Genomic DNA, 24,451 nt, shown 5'->3' on the forward strand with positions numbered 1-24,451 from the left:
ATCCTTTGAATTTAATTAATTTTTTTCTTTAAGGGAATGCATAGGAAATATTCTTTCAATTGTAATAACTCTTTTCTTAAAAGATTGTTTGAAAACAAAATTATTATTGGGGCATTTCTTGGGCAGATAAATTACAATAAACATATTACATTATCTGATGTGCGCAATGCAGCTTCATTACCTTATTTAACAATATACCTCGTCCTGAATCTTGACCAGAGACCCATGTCGACGCCCGCCGACTCCTCACACACAACTACGACTGACTGCCATTCGCAACAGATTGCCACTTGCAACTGAACTGTCGCACGGTCAAGCCAACGCCACCTAGGAACAAGGCCTCACATCGTGAGTCTAAGGAGCCTGTGACGTCACGGGTAGGGGTCTGAGAAGCTAGGAACCGACTACCGACACACGTGATTCGTAGCGTTTCCATGTTGTACTTTGTGCTGTTCGTGAGTGGTTATTTGATCTATACTCAGTTACGATGCCCCGAAGGTGTTGCAGGGGCAATTACGATAATGGACCTAAAGTCAGTGTATTTTATTTTCCATCTGACGAGAATTTAAGACGAAAATGGTTATCGGCTGTTCACAGACAAGACTGGACACCGAGTAAGCACTCTGTTGTAAGTATCAGTGTATTTGTTTGGTTAGTGTGTCGTAGTTACTTGAAATGTAGTACAGCTGAACAAAATACAGTAAACAGAAGAACGTATTTATAATCTCATACCTCATTAATTTTCGTTATATGTTTTAAAGAGAACTGTATGCTTGTTTTTAGATATGTGAACTGCATTTCAACAAGGACGACATTTTAAGCAGTACCAGCATGTATGACCCGAAAACTGGTATACTCTTGACAGCACCGTTGGATCGTCGACGCTTGAGAAAAGGTGAGATACGAAACACGCTCTTAGTAAAGTACAGTGGCATAAGAACTATCTTTATTTCACTTATATGCTGTGAGATCGGTTTCATACTTCGTTATTAATTTTTTCAGATGCTATCCCATCGAAGTTGCCTGGATGCCCATCTTACTTGTCGAGTCATCAAACTGCAGTACGAGAGGACCCAGAAATTCGTAGGGGGCGTTTAGAAAATCGTGCTCTTCAAATTGCTATCCAAGAAAGTGTGGACACACATGCGAAAATGATTGATGCGATATCGGTCGATAGTTTAGAACAAATGAAAACAAAGTTGAGTGAATGTGAAAAGCACAGTGACTGGGCAGTGATAAACAAATCTGACAGTGTGAGCCTAGTGTTACTAAAGCATAATCCTTACCCAAGAATTTTTTGCCACGTAGTAATAAGCAGTGGTTTATTACTCAGTGTCTTCAATGATGATATTGAAGTGAAATGTATTGGAAACATGAAATTTCCCATGAAAGTAAACAACATACAGGTGGTAAGTGATGTTCTTAAGAACATTTATCTTCCGTATAATAGTTCTGAGGCTCCTGTAGATAACATTTTGTCTTTAATTGACCAGTTATTACAAAATTTATTAGAAAAGTTGCCAGGAAACGAAACTAAAATTACATTTTTGAAGGAACAGATTTCATTTTTGAAGTGCAGAAGTTCAACTCAATTTAGGTATGATACTAACTCTATGATAATGTGGTCATTAGTACATTCTATAAGCCCACATGCTTACAAATTTTTGAGGAACACTGACAGTTTTTCTATGCCTAGTCCTAACACCCTTTCAAGGCTTTGTAGTAAACTCTCAACAAATCCTGTCATTGAGCAACAGGGTCATCAGTTTATGAGCTACATCACAAATAAAGTAGGTACTTTATCCTCAGATGATAAAACTGTGCTCCTGTTGATGGATGAAATTCATCTGAAGTCTCAGCTTGATTACAAAGCTGGAAATGTTGTAGGATGTGCCTTTAACACTGAAAAATTTTTGTGTGCAACCAGCGCCTATGTTTTTATGGTTCAGAGCATGGAATCACCTTACAAGGATGTGGTGTCTATTCTGCCAGTTCATACTATTCAGGGTGATGTTCTGTTCTCTTACATTAAAGCAGTCATTGTTAAATTAGAAGCAGTTGGATTTGAGGTGGTTGGTATAGTAGCAGACAATAATGCAATTAATAAGAAAGCAATGTCTAAGTTTTCTACTCCTCCAGATGTGAAAATAAAGTATGATCACCCTGTACAGTCTTCTCCAAATCGCCCATTGTATTATTTTGTGGACACTTTCCATATTTTGAAGTGTATCCGCAATAACTGGTTTAACCAAAAGGAGCAGATCTTGTGTTTTCCTGACTTCAGTGACAGTTTGAAGGGAGGTTTGTCTTCTGTTGGAGCACTGAAAGAATTGCACTTGATAGAAAAAGATGAACTATTGCAATATGGCAGTTCTTTAACTTTGAAGTCTCTATTTCCTAACTCAATTGAGCGCCAAAATGTCAAGTTAGTGTTGCGTATTTTCAGTGATACGACAGTTGTTGCTTTGGACACATTTGGTTCAAAGAAAGCAATTAGCAACTGGGAAAGTACTGCAACATTCATCAAAATAATAATTCGTTGGTGGGATATTGTAAATGTAAAAACATTACTCAAGGGACAGAGGTTAAGAAATATTTTCCAAGAACCTGTGACTAGTAAATCCCATCACATACAAGAATTCTTACAGTGCTTCATCTCATGGTTATGTTCTTGGGAAGAGTGTAGTGATGAAAGAAAACTTACTCGAGAGACACATAGCGCTTTGAAACACACAACTGCTGCTTTGATAGACTTCAGTGACTACTGGCTTTCTGAGAAAAACAGATCATATTTGCTGTTAGGAAAAGTACAGACAGACAGTTTAGAAGACAGGTTCGGCAAATACCGCCAGCTATGTGGGGGAAATTATCATGTTTCTCTAAGACAAGTTTTTGAAACTGAACAAAAACTAAGGGCACAGTCTATGTTTTCCCTTGTGCTTCACTCGAAAGTAGTTGGGGATGTTGTTATTAAGACCACTGATATTTTTTCTACTCATACTGAAATTCAGGGATTAAAAGATACATCAATACCAGAATTTTTAAATGTAGCAGTAGATGAAAATGATGTTGATGGAATAGATGAGAATACTTGGCCACTGTTGCATTACATAGCAGGTTACTGCTCACACCAAGCTATTAAAAAAAACCATTGTGAATTTTGTAAGGTATTCCTTACTACAGATGAAATGAAGCAGGGTGGTGATGATTTGATTATGGTAAAAGACAGAGGAGGGTTGACATATCCTGCAGATGATGTAGTAGTGTGTGTGACATATGTCTATTTAACTCTACAGAAAATTCTAAAAGACCAGGAAATTTTATTTTTAGAACAGGCAAATCAGAGAAATGTACTTGTGAAGGTAGCATCCCACAACATTCCCAGCAATCATTTTTATGGGTTTCACTGTAAAAATAAACACTCAATTGATTCAGTCATGAATTGCATACTGTTTTGCTGTGCAAATATTTTGCTAAACAATTACACCAAGAGGAGAAATGATGTAACTACTGTTAAAAATGTAACTGTGTACAAAAGATTGAAAAAATGTTAAATTATACTGTTTGGGGCTTGGGAAGATGATGTGAAATAAATGTTTATTTCTATTTTCTGTTTTTATTTCATGCACAGTATCCCATACATCTTGTTGGTAAATGTTATGTATTGGACCCCTTCTGCTCTCTTCGAAATGGTGCAGCCGTAAACATGAGGCTTTGCTACAGATTAATTTGTTACCACAAATTCTCTGTGAAACCCCAATCTCGTAGAATTAGGGAAATAGTCTTTTCTGTTCATCAGTAAATATATAATTAATGCTGCTCCTGCTCTGTGGTTGACAAGTTTTTGTATATATTTTTGTCCAGTCAGTAAATTAATTATTCTCACAAGGAGAACAATTCATTGCTAGTATTAGCATGCTAGTCTGCCATCATAAGTAAATATTAATCTGCAGAACAGGTCCAGTCTGTCAATACGACCAATATTTCGGGGAGGTGGGAGGACAATACATAACGTAAGCCATTCTTCATTTGAGAGAAATTGATAATGTTTTTGGAGTTTGGAATAGCAGTGCTTTTTTTCCTCTGGGACAACATTAAATAGTGAATAGTAAAAGAATTTAATTGTCATTTAGCTATTGCAGCAATAGACAGTCAAATTACAAATGTTTAAAAAGTATACAGCATGTATACAAAAATTACTTTACACAAATTAAAAAACAATGTTGCAACAGATTTTCCATAAAGTAAAATATTCAAGCTAAAACTATTTGTATAGTACATCTTAAATTGAAATCATTAAGGAAATTATGGTACACTCACCGAGCAGTTATCACTGTGATATTTACACTCATACATTCAAGTGAGTAGGGAGGATTTACTGATAACCAACTGTACTACTTGTGCTTGAATAAATCAAATAAAGCTTCTACCCATTCTAGAGGCAGTTTGTTAAACAGCTTCATACTCACTACATTGCTGTTCTATGATTTAGATAATCTGCAGTAAGGTATGTGAAGATGCACACTATTTCTAGTTCTGGCATTACTGAAGATTGGGATACCACTCATCTGCTTTCACAAATGGCACTATAGATGACATTTTAAATTTTTACAATGCTGTAATACCCATTGCCAATGATCAGTGTATCAAATGACAAGTATTTTAATTAAAAGATGGCGATCAGTATGTGGATGGGTGAATATAAATGGATCAGTTTGTACAGTTAAAAGTAATAACAGGTTCTTAAGATATGTCATTACATGAAGCTGATGGGTGGTGTCCCATTCTTCAGTTAAACCTCAGTTCCATGAGAGTGTAAATCCTGCCTAAGCTGGTATTCTGTTAAGTTAGTCTTTGTATACAGTAGAACAGTGAAAATGTGCAAATTTATAACAATTAATATTTTCAAGCTGATAAACAATGGCTTACAGTGGGCAAGTTTGTCAGAGTTTGTAATGATTCTAATGTGTGATTCCCATGTCAATTTATAATACCTAATAACTTAACACTACCTAGTCTTCTACTGGCAAATCTCTTAAACTAAGTAGTATGTAGAAGGTTCAGTGAAGTTTACACAAGTTTCTGTACGGTAATGTTTTCTTAAGTATAAAACTGCAGATGACTGCCAAATGAGGTATCTGTCATACGAAACTAGAATTTGACATAGATACAAGTCCCAGAGTACCTGCTTCGATTGATTGTCAGTCTTTCCAATTGCGGTACCTCATTTTCAATTAAATTATGCAAGGTGACTTACACGGTGAAAATAGTGCTGTCAGAGTTACGGAATTAGAAATTCGCATTTTCAAAACGCGAGTGACGGAAATTAAAAAGTATTTTCACCTTTGGAGCTATAGTTTACGAAATTTGAACAATGTAATTCTCCTGTGAGAATGATTAGCGTTTGTTTACAGATTTGTGTATAAAACAGTGAGTAGTCTACCAGGAAACTGTTTAATGTTTTCATATACGTGGCGCAGAGCCTAACAAGCCGCTCGGTATTTCGGACCCCTAGTCGTGACGTCACGAGTCGCGCTGTGAGGCCTTGTTCCTAGGTGGCGTTGGTCAAGCGCAGACTAGCAACGATAAATAACTCTCTGGTCAGAGATTCTGTCATGCCTCGCCATCGCTGTTACAGAATACATATGGAACGTGCGCGTTTCAAGCTTCTGTGGTAAGAAATTGTTAGCAGGTGAATTCTCAGTCCGTTTCGTGTCCGAAGTTAGTATGTTAGCCTCGTCTTTCCTACAGGCCCACATAGAGCCAGGACTTGGGCGGGGACAAGATATGTGACTGGGATCCATCTAAAAAACAGCAACCCAATTTTCTCGGTATTTTAAAGAAGGTGTGACATGATTTAAATATAACAGTATTCGGGGAATATTGGAGAGAGACAAAAAAGAGTCATTGAGATAGAATACGGTATAAATGTAATTTATTATTAAACACTGAACATATCATTACAAATGCAGTCGACCCATGCACGACAGTGTGCAGTATCTATATGTTCGAAAAACGTGCGTGCGAAAATGCAATTTTTCAGCCGGTCGTATCTTGGGTTATATTGATCACAGAAATAAGCCCTCAGCTTAGCGACCTTTAGAATACCAATCGGAAGAACTGGCATGCTGCAGCTATCCTACAGTACTGTACAGGACCAAAATTTAAACATTACACACTTTGTCCAGCCCAGGCAAATTGAGCAAAACGGTTGGTTCCTTTGTACACTCATGGAAATTGAAATAAGAACACCGTGAATTCATTGTCCCAGGAAGGGGAAACTTTATTGACACATTCCTGGGGTCAGATACATCACATGATCACACTGACAGAACCACAGGCACATAGACACAGGCAACAGAGCATGCACAATGTCGGCACTAGTACAGTGTATATCCACCTTTCGCAGCAATGCAGGCTGCTATTCTCCCATGGAGACGATCGTAGAGATGCTGGATGTAGTCCTGTGGAACGGCTTGCCATGCCATTTCCACCTGGCGCCTCAGTTGGACCAGCGTTCGTGCTGGACGTGCAGACCGCGTGAGACGACGCTTCATCCAGTCCCAAACACGCTCAATGGGTGACAGATCCGGAGATCTTGCTGGCCAGGGTAGTTGACTTACACCTTCTAGAGCACGTTGGGTGGCACGGGATACATGCGGACGTGCATTGTCCTGTTGGAACAGCAAGTTCCCTTGCCGGTCTAGGAATGGTAGAACGATGGGTTCGATGACGGTTTGGATGTACCGTGCACAATTCAGTGTCCCCTCGACGATCACCAGTGGTGTACGGCCAGTGTAGGAGATCGCTCCCCACACCATGATGCCGGGTGTTGGCCTTGTGTGCCTCGGTCGTATGCAGTCCTGATTGTGGCGCTCACCTGCACGGCGCCAAACACGCATACGACCATCATTGGCACCAAGGCAGAAGCGACTCTCATCGCTGAAGACAACACGTCTCCATTCGTCCCTCCATTCACGCCTGTCGCGACACCACTGGAGGCGGGCTGCACGATGTTGGGGCGTGAGCGGAAGACGGCCTAACGGTGTGCGGGACCGTAGCCCAGCTTCATGGAGACGGTTGCGAATGGTCCTCGCCGATACCCCAGGAGCAACAGTGTCCCTAATTTGCTGGGAAGTGGCGGTGCGGTCCCCTACGGCACTGCGTAGGATCCTACGGTCTTGGCGTGCATCCGTGCGTCGCTGCGGTCCGGTCCCAGGTCGACGGGCACGTGCACCTTCCGCCGACCACTGGCGACAACATCGATGTACTGTGGAGACCTCACGCCCCACGTGTTGAGCAATTCGGCGGTACGTCCACCCGGCCTCCCGCATGCCCACTAAACGCCCTCGCTCAAAGTCCGTCAACTGCACATACGGTTCACGTCCACGCTGTCGCGGCATGCTACCAGTGTTAAAGACTGCGATGGAGCTCCGTATGCCACGGCAAACTGGCTGACACTGACGGCGGCGGTGCACAAATGCTGCGCAGCTAGCGCCATTCGACTGCCAACACCGCGGTTCCTGGTGTGTCCGCTGTGCCGTGCGTGTGATCATTGCTTGTACAGCCCTCTCGCAGTGTCCGGAGCAAGTATGGTGGGTCTGACACACCGGTGTCAATGTATTCTTTTTTCCATTTCCAGGAGTGTATTTGGCGTGGTCTGGAGTGGTATTAAGGTGGCTTATAAAAGCACCGTTGGTTCATGTGCGTTTTTTTTTTTTTTTTTTTGTATGAAAAGTATGAATTATGGGGATGGCCACTTCTATAGATTCTTTTCGCGGCAGATCGTCGAAAATTTTACCATGTGTTCACAAAATAATTTTCTGGGGGAACGTCGAAACTTCTTTCGATATAATTATCCGTTACAAAGATCCAGAGGTTCAGATTTGTCTTACTTATGCAGTAAAATAAGCACATAATGAGCAGCCTGAAGCGTAAATGTAGTTTCATCTGACGCTGTGGACACGTGGCAAGGTTCTAGAGTCGTCGAAGACTTCTCAGGTCAGCAAACGGTGTTTTCAGTCAACATTTTTTCACCTCATTGTATAATGGGCACTTCACGCTGAAACCTTCCCGTCTCCTCTATATCACGCAACCCTCCCTTCTACAATAACCTATGAAACCTTCCCTTAGGATTTCTATCTCTTGCTTAATAATAACAAATGAAATCTTCCCTTTGAAATCAATTCTCTTTTTCAATCTTCGCAAACAAATTTAAATGCTGCTTATTAAAAGTGATTTGCTGATTATTTCGACGAAACATAGAATGTGTCGCCGTCGTGTCCCTTAGTCGTTACCTGCATTAACCCAAAACTGTTCCTTACCTTTTTTGCTGTTACTGGATCGCCATCTGACTGCTATATCGAACTGCGACATGAATATACTTACTCTGTTTTACTATAATCTATTAGCTGCTGGTGGGCTGTCATAATAAGTGGCTGTATTTATTACCAAAGCTGACGTTATTCTTTAATAGCAAAGCTGACGTTATTCTTTAAGTAATTTGACTGCAGTTACGTAATTCATAGTTAAACTTTTTCTTGACAACAATAAAATTTTGCAAAGTTTTACGTTGGTGGTTTTTGGGATGGATTATAATCAGTAATACAATATTGCTGGCAAAAATTAATTATATTCTGAAAACGATTCTTCAGATATTTACTGTTGGTAATGAAATGATTTTACAAACATTCAAATGGGACTTACTTTTTACAATAATCTTACAACTAGCATTGCGAAAACATACCTTCAGTAGTCTTGAATTTCTCAACAACAACAAAATTCAATAATATTAGTTCCTCTTATGATAATAGTTATGTGTCTGTACATCCGTTTATAATGTCTTGCAAATCATAGCTGGTGGTTGGCAGGCACACCGCTCCTCTCAACCTCTCGCTTCAGACCTGCTACCGACTCGCTTCACATCTCGCTCTCTACTGACTTCCTACGAACGCTAAAGTGCGGTCTCTCCCGCCAGCAATGCTTTCTGGTGCAGACAATCCCTGCTTCCATTACGAAATGTTTCAATGCGCCGTCTTTACCGCTCTTTCTTTAAATTGTATCCGTACGCGGACTCTCCCGCCCTTTTTAAAATTATATCAATGTGCTGTCTCTCCCGCCAACAATACTTTGATGCAGACATTCCCTGCTACCACAATTATTTCCAAAATGACACATATTAATTATTCCTATTTAATCCTATTAATAAAATGAAACATCTTTCATAAATTGTGGTTTGACAATAGGCAATAGAAATATACACGTCATACAAGGCCTATAAAATAGGCTAAAAAGGGTCTGAACATGCCTGAAAAGAAAATGAAACCCAAAAATTATATAAAAATGGAAAGATTGGACATTGAGTAAAATATTCGTAACAACATTTTTGCTCTTTTATGATGCAGATCACATGCCAGGCGTTTTTGACGAACTGCAATCGATTAGCAAAGTATTGAAAAAAGGTAAAACAAACGATTGTGTGTTAACCTTATGTTATGCGTACTTATTTGTCGTTTACATGTGTCAAAGTATGCAAATGTGTCGAAGTAGATAACTAAACTGTCAAACCTTTACTGATCTATTCGTTTTATCTAAGTTTCATATGCTGCCGTAGCAGGCAAAGTAAGCCAACCAGGGGAAAAGCGCTCCTGTCGGAGCACAAGAAGGGGAATAGTTTCCTCTTGAAAGGATTGACAGATAATTGGGGAACACGTTCTCTCAGTCCACATCCCATCTCCCTCACCAAAAACTTTTACATGCGAACATATTCTCGCTTTTTTGTGCTGAAAGAGAAGAGCAGAGACAGTCAATGTGGAAAACAGAGGAAGACAGTGGCAGTAGGCGAGAGAGAGAGAGAGAGAAAGAGAACACAGTGATGATATTAGAGAGAAAGTGACATTGAAAGGGACTAATGACCTCAGAAGTTAAGTCTCATAGCGCTCAGAGCCATTTGACATTGAAAGAGACATGGACGAAGACAACAGCGGTGGGCGTCAAAGAGAGGCAAGATATTAACGATATTTCCTTTGTGGAAACAAATTTCCGTTATTGTTAATTTGTCATTTATTTTATATAATAATGATTTCGGCTTTATAGCCGTTGCATGTTGAAATGTTAAAATTTGACTGGCCTAACTGTGACATGGCATCGCCAAAAGAAAGCATACAGCGTGACAGTTATTGAACTATATGAAATAAAATCGTCATAATTTCTGAACGGCTTGCGTTAGGGCGTTCAAACTGCACTGTTCGTTCCGGGGCATGATGGGAATTAGTATGCGCTGTGTAGCGACGAAGACCACTTTCATTTAGCCGGCCGCAGTGGCCGTGCGGTTAAAGACGCTGCAGTCTGGAGCCGCAAGACCGCTACGGTCGCAGGTTCGAATCCTGCCTCGGGCATGGATGTTTGTGCTGTCCTTAGGTTAGTTCGGTTTAACTAGTTCTAAGTTCTAGGGGACTAATGACCTCAGCAGTTGAGTCCCATAGTGCTCAGAGCCATTTGAACCACTTTCATTTGGATGGCGTATTTAGGGGACTGAGAAACCAGATTTCGCGGTCGAGAAGTCACTTCACCCTCAAAGGTTGACTGTGTGGTGTGCTATGTCCAGTCACGGAATAATCGGTGCGATGTTCCTTGATGGTACGGTGACTACAGAACGGTGCGTGAAGGTTTCGGAAGATGATTTCATCCCCATTATAAAAAAGTGACCCTGATTTCGGCAAGATGTGGTTTACGCAAGACGGAGCTCGACCCCATCGAAGCAGGAGAATGTTTAATGTCGTGGAGGAAAACTTTGGTGACCACATTCTGCCTCTGGGGTACCCAGAGGCCACTGGCATAGGCCTCGATTGGCCACACTGTTCTCTGGGTCTGAACTCATAGACTCCTTTTTGTGGGGCTATATTAAAGACGAGGTATAGCGCAATAACTGCAAAAGCACGGCTGAGCTGAAAACAGGCATTCAGAAGGTCATCGACAGCATCGATTTTCCGGGGGTCGTGCAGGATTTCGCTATTCGTCTGCGCCACATCATAATATATGATGGCAGGCATATCGAACATGTCATAACCTAAATCCGAATGTCTGTACTTACGTCTTCATCTTAAATAAAGAGTGTGAAAGCCGTGGTTTGTAACTAATGTACGTTTCTTTTCATATAGTTCAATAATTGTCAAACTGCATTTCTGATCTTACAGACCAGTTGTGGTTTTTCACCGTGCACAGTATCAGGCATATTATGTATCTTCGATATGCACTCGTGTCCTTATAAGACCAGTAATATGTCTTTGCGATGATGACAAGCCACAGAGATGTCAGACACATTTTAACATTTCAGCATGAACTTGAGAATGACTGTGAAGCCGAAATCGTGATTGTATTAAAAAAAAAATGAACAATTAACAGTGAAATGGCGGAAATTTCTTTTAAAAAAAGGTGGAGATATTGATGGTCAATGAGAGTGAGAGTAAAAGAGCAGGAGAGATGCATGAGGATAGAAACAGACCGGCCGGGGTGGCCGAGCGGTTCTAGGCGCTACAGTCTGGAACCGCGCTTCCGCTACGGTCGCAGGTTCTAATCCTGCCTCGGGCATGGATGTGTGTGATGTCCTTAGTTAGGTTTAATTAGTTCTAAGTTCTAGGGGACTGATGATCGCAGAAGTTAAGTCCCATAGTGCTCAGAGCCATTTGAACCATTTTTTGATAGAAACAGTGAGAAGAAAAGAGAGAGGAGACAGTGAGACGAAAAAGAGAGATGAATGGACACCAAACACAGGCTTTGGGGTGGGGTGTCTGGATCTGCCTGACTGGCAATCTGTAACACGTAGGTATTGGAGAGGTAAGATTTTCGACAGAAATTTTAAACACGTAGGTATAGGAGAAAAAGTAACTTGGATGCCCCAGAATTTCTGAGCTTGCGAGGTGTTGTGGCAGTGACAAAGAAAGATAAAAGGAGACAGTGTAACAGAGAGAGCAGACAATATACACCGTAAATCAAAGGGAGCAAAATGAGACAGTGGGAGAGAGACATAGACGGTGACAATGACAGGGAGATGCTGAGTATGAAGGCTCCACTACAAAGACAGACAGGGTAAGAGAATTTAGAATATTATGTGTTAAAAGAGCGGGAATGTGTTCACATACCAAAATTTTTGATGAGGTGGGCTTAACGGGAACTTGTTCCCCACTTTGATGTCCGTCTTTTAAAGAGGACCATATTCGCCTTTTATGTGCTCCAATAAGAGCATTTTTCTGCTGGTTTATACTAGGTTACCATACGTTGCACGAGGTATTGCTGGCGAAATTCAAGGCGAATTAACGGTTGTTAGGTTGAATCAGAGAATGCGGTAGTTTGCAAACGAGTATCATGAGGCCACTGTCAACAGTGCTAATAAAGTTGCATGTTGGCTGCAGAGATATCCTGTATTGCTGAGTATGTAAATATTCAAGTTCCTAATTTTCTGATATGGTACAGGACAAAAACTTAAACATTACTTATCAGTTAATCAGCCTCTGTTAATGCTTCGTTTTCTGTACAAACCCAGTACTATTTACTCCAGCTCTTTTGCTCTTTTGCTTCACCCGTTTTTTTTTTTTTTTACCACAGAATGAAGGGAATACTAAAATTAATTTGTTACTATTGGTCACAGAATATCTTCTTAGTTTCGGCCATTAAAATGCGTAACACTGTTTTTCTACGAAAGTGAACAAAGACGGGCTTTCTAATTACAGAACTGACACTGAAAGTTAAATTTGCTGCCTCCAGTAGATAATTTTTTTTCCAAGCACATTTCCTTCATTCACGTTTCTGGTTTCCACACACATTTTCAGTTTGAATTACAGTAGATTGCGCTGTATACAAACGTAAATCAAATTTATAAATATATTTGCAATTTTCATGGTATTTAATTATGATAACTTCATAGAAACATCATAAAAAGAAAACAGTAGCATACCTTCGTGATGTGCCTTTGCTCAAATCATGCTTTAAATTTCACACTCGTTGTGCTGTACTTCCAGCACTTTAATGACATCCCAGTGCAAGTTCGGAACAGTGCATTAACGTACGTTGCTTTATAAAGCGAACTAGTAATAGCTATTATGGTTCATCTCGTATAATGTTCTATTACAATCAAAATTATTTGGACTGTAGTAAAACAAAAAATAGACGTAAACCATATTTCCAGTTTCTCGCTGCGCCTTTGAAAGGACAGACATACCAAATAACCACGAAGGAGTGTGCAAAGGATGCTCGGTACCAGAAAACGTGTGTCAGCTGACAAATTTAACTTACTGGTAGTTTCAACAGCAATGGCAAGCTTATCAGAGTGAGCAGTAATTGGTATTGTAGAGTCAACCCAACGGATATTAGACATGGAATGTAAAGATTTTCCTTCAAGTATTTCCTAGTGCTGTGGACTGCTACTGAACAGGTCGTAAAAAAGTGAATCTCTCCAAATAAAGTATCTGCTTCACGGCAACACTCAACTGTTTGTACTCCACCTAAGACTATGACAAGTGCGTGGAGAACTTTTTACAAGAGAATTAATCTTAAGAAAATGTATCTGATCTCCGTTATGGGACCCTGCAACATTAATTGCGCTATCATTTCCTTGTCCGCGGCATTCACCAATAGGAATTGAGTGTTTCACATGTGTTGATCGAATTAAATGTGCGATAGCAATTCTCGTTATCTGATTACAGTCTACGAATGCCAAAAACCGTTCGTTTATTTCATATTTATCAGTTTCCTTACTGAAGTAAATATAACGCAATATGAATGTTGTTTTTGCAATATGGTTTCAATAAGGAGTAGCAGAAACAATAATCGAGTAATATTTCACATTTTCTCTCTGTTCCAAGATGGCATCTCTGATGTGATGGGCACAACTAGAAATAAATTCACTGTGTCACGCGACACGCAACACACATGCAAACGTTTCCCGATTCTTGTTGGTCTCTGAGCCGGCCAGGGTGGCCGAGCGGTTCTAGGCGCTACAGTCTGGAACCGCGCGACCGTTACGATCGCAGGTTCGAATCCTGCCTCGGGCATGGATGTGTGTGATGTCCTTAGGTTAGTTAGTTTTAAGTAGTTCTAAGATCTAGGGGACTGATGGCCTAAGTCCCATAGTGCTCAGAGCCATTTCTTTTTTGTTAGTCTCTGACTTTGATATTGCGTTGAGTATTAGTAGACTCAAGAGCTGTCATACTCATAGGAAATTTCCATTACTTGGATCCGCAATTTTCTGTGCTGAATCTCTGAACGCCAAGTCTCTTCCACCAAGAAATAACATCATATTATCATGAGAGCTCCAAGGGAAGTTGGATATTCTATAGAATAAAATAACATTGCCTCTCCACTTCCGAACATCAGCATATCTCTTTCATTTCAATTCATTTTCTCATTTTCACTATTCTTCCACGACAATTTTTTACGAGTAGAAGTATTTTGTTTTGTTATTTATTTATTTATTTTATTTTTTATGTTATGACCCTCGTTGGACCACTCTAGTCAGTTACGCAAAAGTTTATACAGGACGTCGTTATTCAATAATACAATACTGTTCAATAATAATTCAATATTTTGTTCTGTATTTACTCTTGAATGTAAAATATTTTCGGTACACTCGTTTTTCGTGTAAATCACCTTGTGATGGAATCAAAAATGCCTTACTTCTGAATGTTGTTGGCGAATCTACCAAACTATAACAATGTTTCATACCTGCCGACGTGTATGCGTATACATTCGTTGGGGAAATGTTTTGATAGGATTTCTAACAGCATTTAACGAAAGCACTTTTTCGGTTTCATAGCAACGCCGGTTTAGTGAACAATATCTTAAGAAAATATAATGCATTCAAGAATAAACATGAAATAGAATTGTATGCAAATGGTTCAAATGGCATAGCACTATGGGACTTAACATCTGAGGTCATTAGTCCCCTAGAACTTAGAACTACTTATACCTAACCAAACTAAGGACATCATACACATCCACGCCCGAGGCAGGATTCGAACCTGCGACCGTAGCAGTCGCTCGGTTCCGGACTGAAGCGCCTAGAACCGCTCGGCCACCACGGGCGGCAGTTGTATGCAACTGGGCTGTATGACTCATAAAACTGAAGAACTGAAGTGGAAAGGAAGATTGATTACACTGGTGATGGGGTAATGTTCTTTCGTTTGTTATATGACACAAAATTTATTTTACAGCAGGTGACTTTGCCATCTTTCGGGCCGGAGCCCTTGAGTGACTTTGGGCCCCGGCCTGGGGATTTGCCCCCCCCCCCCCCCCCCTCCTCTCCTCGGGTCAGCTTTCCCATGCAGATTCACTCGTACTCAGGCCTGTATTATTTGCGACTCCATTAACGCAAGCACATCTTTTTTTTCAGTTTCATTAAACAGAAATTTTGCCCTTAAGCTCGTTATGAAGTCTTTGCACATGCTCCTCGCCTGCTACTAGACGGCTAAAACGGTTGCCTACCTAACGGCTTCCAGGGGAAGAAAAATTTGTTTTGAGTATTACGAATAATTATTGACCGAATTTTAAATCCTGTTATCATTTCCTCATTAAGTGACATAAGTAAAAGGTTTAACACAGAAAATCAAGTAATTAATTTAGTAACTAAGTATAAGTCTTGAGGCAGCATTAACTCACGACCCGAAGAATATCCATACTACATCACTGCCGTTCTTCATATTGGGAGCACTTCGTCAGTTTTATTCCCCCACCTCCACCCCGTACCCCGCCCCTTGCCCCGCTGCCAAATAATGGTAGGGGAAAAGTTAAACGCTAATCTCATTTCCGCTGTTCATGGGGTAAAACTTCAGCAACAGGTATGTAGTTTTAATTTGCTACGTATTTGGTACTAACTCTGTTCGTAACAGGTTTTGCTAACTGTATCCGTGTATATACCACTGAATGTTCCTGCGAAATTACATCCCTGTACGACACTTAGTTTAGGAGATGTGACGTCATAAACAGTGAGCTACGTGAAAAACTAGCTTCTCTTGAAATTACCCACACTGTACACATAAGCTGTTTGATAATTAGTGCACTTAGTACTTCCAACAAATTTTAAAGATAGTTTGAAGCTGTTTCGTGGAAGATAATTCGGTTTTTAAAGAATTAGAGGTGGGAGTCAGGCTACTGGTTCACTTCTGCTGTATCACTGTCTACTAAAACTTTTGTTTATATCTTTTCAAACTCACTAATTATGACCAGGATATTTCCTTTATCGCTAATATTTTCTCTAATTTCACTCAACTCCCAGTTGAGCCACTGTATACCCCTCTTCTCTTCGTTGTTTCGGCTACTTATTTTTTTCTAGCATACTCGTCTCTCTACATCAGCTGAGTGTGAAAAGTGCCTTTCGCCCGTCCACGAAGCGTGTGTGCCGCCCCGCGGAGTCATTCTCGAGGCCGCTGACCGCACCCAGTCTCCTGACGACGTACTGTGCGCAAAACCGATGATGCGACGCACTGTTTCGCGAATTTAATCGGAATCGTCCTTGACTGACTCTGATTAACCGTCCACTGCACCACACCATCCTGTCAGTTTAAGTAAGTGTCGTCATCCTCCTTTGAGTCGCGAGACACTTCACTCCTCAACAGTCAATAATTAATAGCCTTGTTGCTACCTAAATACTCTCAGGTAATATTCGTAAATCGGACCACTGGGTGGGGAAAAGTCACCACCAACAGGTCAATGAATCACCTTCGACTAGCTATTAGCAAATGCCAACCAGACGCGAACATATTCCAATGTCGACAGGGAAAGGTCGCTCAAAAACAACGCTATCAGATTTGAGACGACAACAGTGAAATTCATTGGCCAGTATCGACCTAAGCCAATTCCGTCAGGTTCGGTGAACCAGTACTGCCCGGATAGTTTCTGACTCCACGTTTCATCTGAGCTCTTAAGTCACCGGAAAACTCTACACTGATTACTCCGCAATACTAACAGAGAGCAACAGGGAAATGCCTAAAAGGTAATCAACACCAACGCACTGCAATTTACTTTCCTATACTTTGCCGGCTTTCCGTACTGTAAACGTAGCTCAGTAGATCGTCGAGGATCCTACATTCCAGAACTCCTAAATGATATCTGCGTTAAAACACAGTCTTCTTCCCAGAGGGTCCACGACCTGCCCCACCCCCTCCCCCAAACACCACGAGGGCTGACGTCCGACTTCCTCGATTTCGTAGGTCCCGCACCACTCCATGAAAGTACCTGAAATACAGACCTTTCAGCCAGTCAGAAAAAAGAATCAAAAAGTAGGCCCTGTCAGTGGTCATTCCCCTGCTGCTCCTTACAGCGTTCCTCAAAGGTTCTTCACTCTGACAGGACATTTAGAACCCTTTATGCAACGGCCGTCACGAAGTAATTTCTCTCCCTTTAAAACCAACAGTTTACAATGATTAGATAAGTTCCTGATAAGCCAGAGCGAAACCGCTCCCCCCCCCCCCCCCCCCCACCCCCACCCCCACCTCCCCCGCCGCCAGAAACTAAGACGAATGCCATACCGACATAGTGCTACAACGCCTCCGTGGCTGCGAAATGATATATTACATGTGCAGCACATAATCTCCTTCGAAATGAAATGGCGTGTGGGCGTGATGTTACAAACGGATGCTGCGTAAATTTGCTTCCTGCCAATCAACAGCGTTTCAGCTGGATGTGAATTTAGCCTTCCATAGTGAAACCAACGCCTCTTGCAATGGCTGAAGGCCCTTTACTTAATTTCAATAAGGCGCCACTGGCACGGATTGGAGCCACTGAAAGAACTGCAATTAAGTAAATTGCACAAACACTTCAGACTCCTTTTTAATCAAGTTATGGGCGCTTCGGAACGTTCAATTACATCTCACGAGCCGCGACGCAATTTCACCCAGCTTTGTTCCTCACTAAAACTCAGGCAGAAGCAGTCACGTTCCGCTTCTGAGGTACAGTAATTAGTCGTGATGGGTGGCAGCTCCTCGCCTTACAGCGTCAAAGTTCATGTTATAATGTTTAGACAATCGAAATTCGTACCTGCTTACTTTTCCTATAGCATCTCAGCGTGGTTTAGAATGGCTGCTCGTTTGATCCGAAGCATTCCCGCCTATTCTATGGCAAAGTGTATTCTACAGAACCTAGGTTATGATATCACGGAAAAAAATACGTGTGACTTACGACGTAGTACGCGAAAGAAGGAAGAAACCCAATAAATACCAATTACGATATTGTTTATTGTTCTCTGAAGCTCCAGAGAAACTGGTATAGGCATGCAAATTCAATTACAGAGGTATGTAAACAGGCAGAATACGGCGCTGCAGTCGGCAACGCCTATATAAGACAACAAGTGTCTGGCGCAGTTGTTAGATCGATTACTGATGCTACAATGGTAGGTTATCAAGATTTAAGTGGGTTTGAACGTGGTGTTATAGTCGGCGCACGACCGATGGGACGCAACATCTCCGAGGTAGCGATGAAGTGGGGATTTTCCAGTACGACCATTTCAAGAGTGTACTGTGAGTATCAGGAATCCGGTAAAACATTAAATCTCCGACATCGGTGCGGCCGGAAAAAAATCCTGCATGAACGGGACCAACGACGACTCAAGAGAATCGTTCAACGTGATAAAAGTGCATCCCTTCCGCAGATTGCTGCATATTTCAATGCAGGGCCATCAACAAGTGTCAGCGTGTGAACCATTCAACGAAACATCATCAAAAGGGGCTTTCGGAGCCGAAGGCCCATTCGTATACCCTTGATGACTGCACGACACAAAGCTTTGAGCCCCGCCTGGGCCTGTCAACACCGACATTGGACTGTTGACGACTGGAAACTTGTGACCTGGTCGGACGAGTCTCTTTCCAAATTGAATCGAGCGGATGGACGTGTACGGGAATGGAGACGACCTCATGAATCAGTAAATCCTGATTGTATGCAGGAAGCTGGTGGAGGTTCTGTAATGGTGTGGGGCATGTGCAGTTGGAGTGATTTGGCACTCCTAATATGTCTAGATACGACTCTGACGAGGTGACATGTATGTATGCATCTTTCTGATCATCTGCATCCATTCATGTGCATTGTGTGTTCCGACGGACTTGGGCAATTCCAGCAGGACAATGAGACCCCCCAACGTCCAGAATTGCTACAGAGTGGCTCCAGGAACACTATTCTGAGTTTACCACTTCCGCTGGCTACCAGACTCCCCAGATATGAACATTATTAAAGATAACTGGGTCACGCGGGATTAGCCGAGCGGTCTAAGGCGCTGCAGTCATGGAATGTGTGGCTGGTCTCGGCGGAGGTTCGAGTCCTTCCTCGGGCATGGGTGTGTGTGTTTGCCCTTAGGTTAATTTACCTTAAGTAGTGGGTAAGCTTAGGGACTGATGACCTTAGCAGTTAAGTCCCATAAGATTTCACACACATTTGAACATTTTTGAACATAACTGGGATGCCTTGCAACTTACTGTTCAGAATAGATCTCCACCCCCTCGTACTCTTACGGATTTATGGATAGCCCTGCAGAATTCGTGGTTTCAGATCCCTCCAGCACAACTTCATTCATTAGTCGAGCCCATGCCATGTCGTGTTGCGGCACTTCTGCATGATCGCGGGGCCCTGAACCATATTAGGTAGGTGTACCAGTTTCTTTGGCTCTTCAGTGTAACGCATCTTTAGTACGTGTCCTTTTGTTTCTTGCCCCGTCTGCTCGGTCGTCAATCAGGAGCAGTCGGGAAACCTTACTCAAAATGGTTCAAATGGCTCTGAGCACTATAGGACTTAACATCTGAGGTCATCAGTCCCCTAGACTTGGAACTACTTAAACCTAACTAACCTAAGGATATCACACACTTCCATACCCTAGACAGGATTCGAACCTGCGACCGTAGCTGTCGCGCGGTTCTGGACTGAAGCGCCTAGAACCGCACGGCCACCGCGGCAGGCGAAACTTAGCCCAGCAGCAATTTTAGCTTTCATCTTGTGAGATATTCACGCATCCGTCATCTGTACATCGAATTTCTTCTGTCGTTAACACTGCCTGTGGGACGCGTGATTTTACCCCTCTCCACTGCACGCCACCCCGCAACAGTCTGTGTTTGGGTTAAAGATTTTTTTTTTAAATGCACACAGGATGTATTTCCTATTAGTTTCCTCTCCCTGAATCTCTCCAGACAAATGCCAGAATGTTTCCTTTGAAAGCGCACGACCAATTTCCTTCCCCACCCTTCACACAATTCGAGTGTGTGCTCCATCTCTGATGACCTCGATGTCGGCGGGGCTTAAACCCAATCTCACTTCTTATTAATTTCGTTTGTCGATATTGTCGACACGCTTATCAGAACATGAGACGAGATTTTGCACACCGTCATCGCCATAATTTTCCTTCTGCATTGACGTATGTCTGCAACGAAATTCAGTTTACATAGAGTTGTTACAAACGACGGGTTACCAGAAGAAATCCTCTGAGTGTAGCCGATAGCTCTTCAACGTTTATCTACGAGGTACTAAGAGACATTGAACGTACCAGTTTGGCACCAGACGTTCTGGAGATAGTTTTGAGACAGCAACGCTGGACGAGGGACCTGAGTAATCATTGGATGATCTCCGATAAGGTCACGAAAATGTTGTAAATCTCGAAACTCAGTTACCAACGAGAGTTACCCAACCACAGGTGACTCCTGTATATAAGAAGGATAAAAGAACGGCCCCGGAATATTATAGACCAATATCGAAACATTGGTTTAAAAAAATGTTCAAATGTGTGTGAAATCTTATGGGACTCAACTGCTAACGTCATCAGTCCCTAAGCTTACACACTACTTAACCTAAATTGTCCTAAGGACAAACACACACACCCATGCCAGAGGGAGACTCGAACATCCGCCGGGACCAAAAACATTGGTTTACATATTATAAATTCGAATATAATAAATTTTCCCGAGGGAGAAGGGCTTCTGTCCACAAATCAGCACGCGTTTAGAAATCATCGACCCTTCGGAAGTCCACTTGTTGCACTAGGAACTGTTAACGAAGATCCGAGCACGCGGTATGAGTTCACAGATACGTGAGTAGCTTGAAGACTTCGTAGGTAATATAGCCCAGTGCGTTGTCGAGGACGGTGAGTGTTCAGCAGAGACAAGGGTACCGTCAGGAGTGCCTCAGGGAAGTGTGATAACACCGCTCTTGTTCCCTGTATACATAAACTATCTAACGGATTGAGTGGATAGCCGTCTGGGACTGTTTGCTTGATGCCGTAGTGTACGAAAAAGCATCGTCCTTCACTGGATGGTATTATATCTCTTTAAAAAAATGTATACTGTTTATTTAGAGGAAACACACTCCTAGTAAATTTGTTTGTTCTTTGATTTATCGTGATCTGTTACTGATTTTTAGTTAACTTAGTTTTTACGCTCAGCTTTCAAAAAAATACAAAAGAGATATAATAAGCAAAATAATAAAATTCGTAGGTTGCCAATTACGTATTATATCTGGTTTTATCGAGAGCCAGGCTCCCTACAAATTACTGTAAATGCAATAGCGTAGTATTACTCAGCTCCAGTTCACTGTCACAGAAAATAGACAGGTTTTAATAAAATTATTTCACTGGATTCCTTCAATTAATCTCACTGAATATTTTAACATAATTTCTTCCGCTCCGGCTATCAGACATTGTGCTGTGAAAAAATATTTTTAAATGTACCGCGTAATGGCGGCTAGTTGTTAACAGTCAGAGATCACTGTTACTCGCTCCGCAGCAGCTGGAAACATGCTAAATAATTTTCATTAAATATTCTTTTCATGAGATAAATGTGGCGTAGATTCTTGAAATAGCACAGGGAGATCACTTTATACTAATATATTCTTACTAGGACACAGTTTACACCATTAAATATTTGCAATTACGTTACGACAGAAACAAATGCTATCGCAGCACAATAGCTTGCGTACCTTATTCCAGCTAACACCAGAACGAAGAGAACAAAACAGACTAGACAGAAGAATGAGCATTGCATTGTATTTTATACTCTTACAAAGATAATATTTCTTTTAATTACTTACACATTATAATCTCATACAATAAAAATGTCTTTTCTGCATCTATCGATCTATATTGTATATTTTTACAGTTAGTGTTATTACGTTTCGCAGATAAATCGATGTTTTGCAATTCATTTTGAGTCACATACAGTCATTTTTATTTATGTTTCACCTCGATAATGATGAATATTGCAAAAGGGACACTACAGAGGGTACAGGAAGACGTAGACAGAATTTATAGTAGGTGTGATGAATGAATGGCAGCTTGCTTTAAATCTAACGTTCGAATGCAGTAGTAGTGGTACGCAGTTTAATACATTCACAGAGACAGCAAAGGACTTGGAAGAGCAGTTGAATGGAATGGACAGTGTCTTGAAAGGAGGATATAAGATGAACATCAACAAAAGCAAAACGAGGATAATGGAATGTAGTCGAATTAAGTCGGGTGATGCTGAGGGAATTAAATTAGAAAATGAGACACTTAAAGTAGTAAAGGAGTTTTGCTATTTGGAGAGCAAAATAACTGATGATGGTCGAAGTAGAGAGGATATAAAAAGTAGACTGGCAATGGAAAGGAAAGCGTTTGTGAAAAAGAGAAATTTGTTAACATCGAGTATAGATTTAAGTGTCAGGAAGTCGTTTCTGAAAGTATTTGTATGGAGTGTAGCCATGTATGGAAATGAAACATGGACGATAAATAGTTTGGACAAGAAGAGAATAGAAGCTTTCGAAATGTGGTGCTACAGAAGAATGCTGAATATTAGATGGGTAGATCACGTAACTAATGAGTAGGTATTGACTAGAATTGGGGAGAAGAGGAGTTTGTGGTACAACTTGACTAGGAGAGGGGATCGGTTGGTAGGACATGTTCTGAGGCATCAAGGGATCACCAATTTAGTATTGGAAGGCAGCGTGGAGGGTAAAAATTGTAGAGGGAGACCAAGAGATGAATACACTAAGCAGATTCAGAAGGATGTAGGTTGCAGTAGGTATTGGGAGATGAAGAAACTTGCACAGGATAGAGTAGCATGGAGAGCTGCATCAAACCAGTCTCTGGACTGAAGACCACAACGACAACAACAACATGGTAAATATCCAGGCATAACGTCACAGAGCAATATGAACTAGAAGGAACACCCAAGGACGATAGTTGGTAAGACAAATAATCGCCATCCGTTTATTGGGAGAGTTTTTGGGAAGTGTAACTCATCTACAGGGTGAACATTTATAAAACAGACAAACTGCAGGGGCGGATTCCAGACGGTAAATGGAGGAAAAAAGATCCGTCCAGAAATGGACGGTGTGCGTGCAACAACAAATCATCCCGAATACAATACAGAGCTGCATAGCATTCACGTCAAAATATATGTTCAAAGTGACCTCCATAGGATGCAATGCTCGTGTTAAGGCACCGCATTATGGATTGCCGCACTCTTTCGTATGTTCCGACTTCTCTCCGAATGTAGTCACAGGCGTCGTGAACACGCTGTTGAAAGGTCTGTACATCAGAAACTAGTTCAGTGCACGCAACGCTTTTCAGATACCACCAGAGATAAAAATCCAAGGGATTTAAGTTCTGTGATCTAGCAGCCCATGTTTCAGGGCCTCCGCGTCCTATGCAACGTCCGGAGAAGGTGCCGTTGAGGTGTCGGCGAACAGTAATGAGGAGTCTGGGTGGTGCTCCGTCATGCAGAAACCACATAACTTGTCGCATTGCCAAAGCCACATTATCAAGCAGCCCAGGGACAGTATTCCGCAGGAGGTCCTGGTACGTTCTTCCGTCGAGGCCTTTTCGTATAATAGCCAGTCCAAGTCTGCGGTCGGCAAAAATTTCTGCTAAACCAATGCTGGTGAGACTGCTCAATCATTCCCCGATGATTGTTTGTAACCCACTGATGACGATTATGCAGATTGATGATGGCTGTTCTGCTAAATATTGCTTCGTCGGTAAAGAGGACTGATGATAGAAATCCCATAACTGTTAACAGTCTGGTGTGAAAATAGATTTAGAAAAGGCTTTTGACAGAGTTCAGTGGAACAAGCTGATGAGTATTTTGAAGAGGAAAGGAGTAGATTGGAAAGAAAGACGACTGATACAGGATCTATATTCACACCAGAAAGTGAGGACAAGGATTCGAAATTAAACGTCAGAAGGAAGCAACATTGGACGAGATGTTAGACAAGGTTGTTGCTTTTCCCCGCTGTTGTTTGACGTATACCTTGAAGAGATTATTGCGAAAAGCTTAGATGGGAAATGAGGAATACGTATTGGTGGAAAGAGAATAGTATGTACAAGATTTGCTGATGATATGGTGTTAGTGACAGAAAGTGAGCGGAGAGTGAATATCATGCTGAAAGATCTGAATCAAGCTTGTGTGGAATATGCGATGCAAATAAACACAGCAAAAAAACAGAGTATGGTCGT

The 24,451-nt window shown here is 41.5% G+C and overlaps 1 long non-coding RNA gene across 1 annotated transcript; it reads left to right on the forward strand.

Annotated features, from left to right (window-relative positions):
- Nucleotides 1–502: 502 nt before the first annotated feature.
- Nucleotides 503–1,220, forward strand: LOC124622675. Its single transcript, XR_006980675.1, has 3 exons — nt 503–628; nt 784–895; nt 1,003–1,220. It is a non-coding gene; the product is annotated as an uncharacterized LOC124622675 (long non-coding RNA).
- Nucleotides 1,221–24,451: the final 23,231 nt, after the last annotated feature.

The sequence above is a fragment of the Schistocerca americana genome, chromosome 7 (genome assembly GCF_021461395.2).
Source record: "Schistocerca americana isolate TAMUIC-IGC-003095 chromosome 7, iqSchAmer2.1, whole genome shotgun sequence".
Lineage (NCBI taxonomy): Eukaryota > Metazoa > Arthropoda > Insecta > Orthoptera > Acrididae > Schistocerca > Schistocerca americana.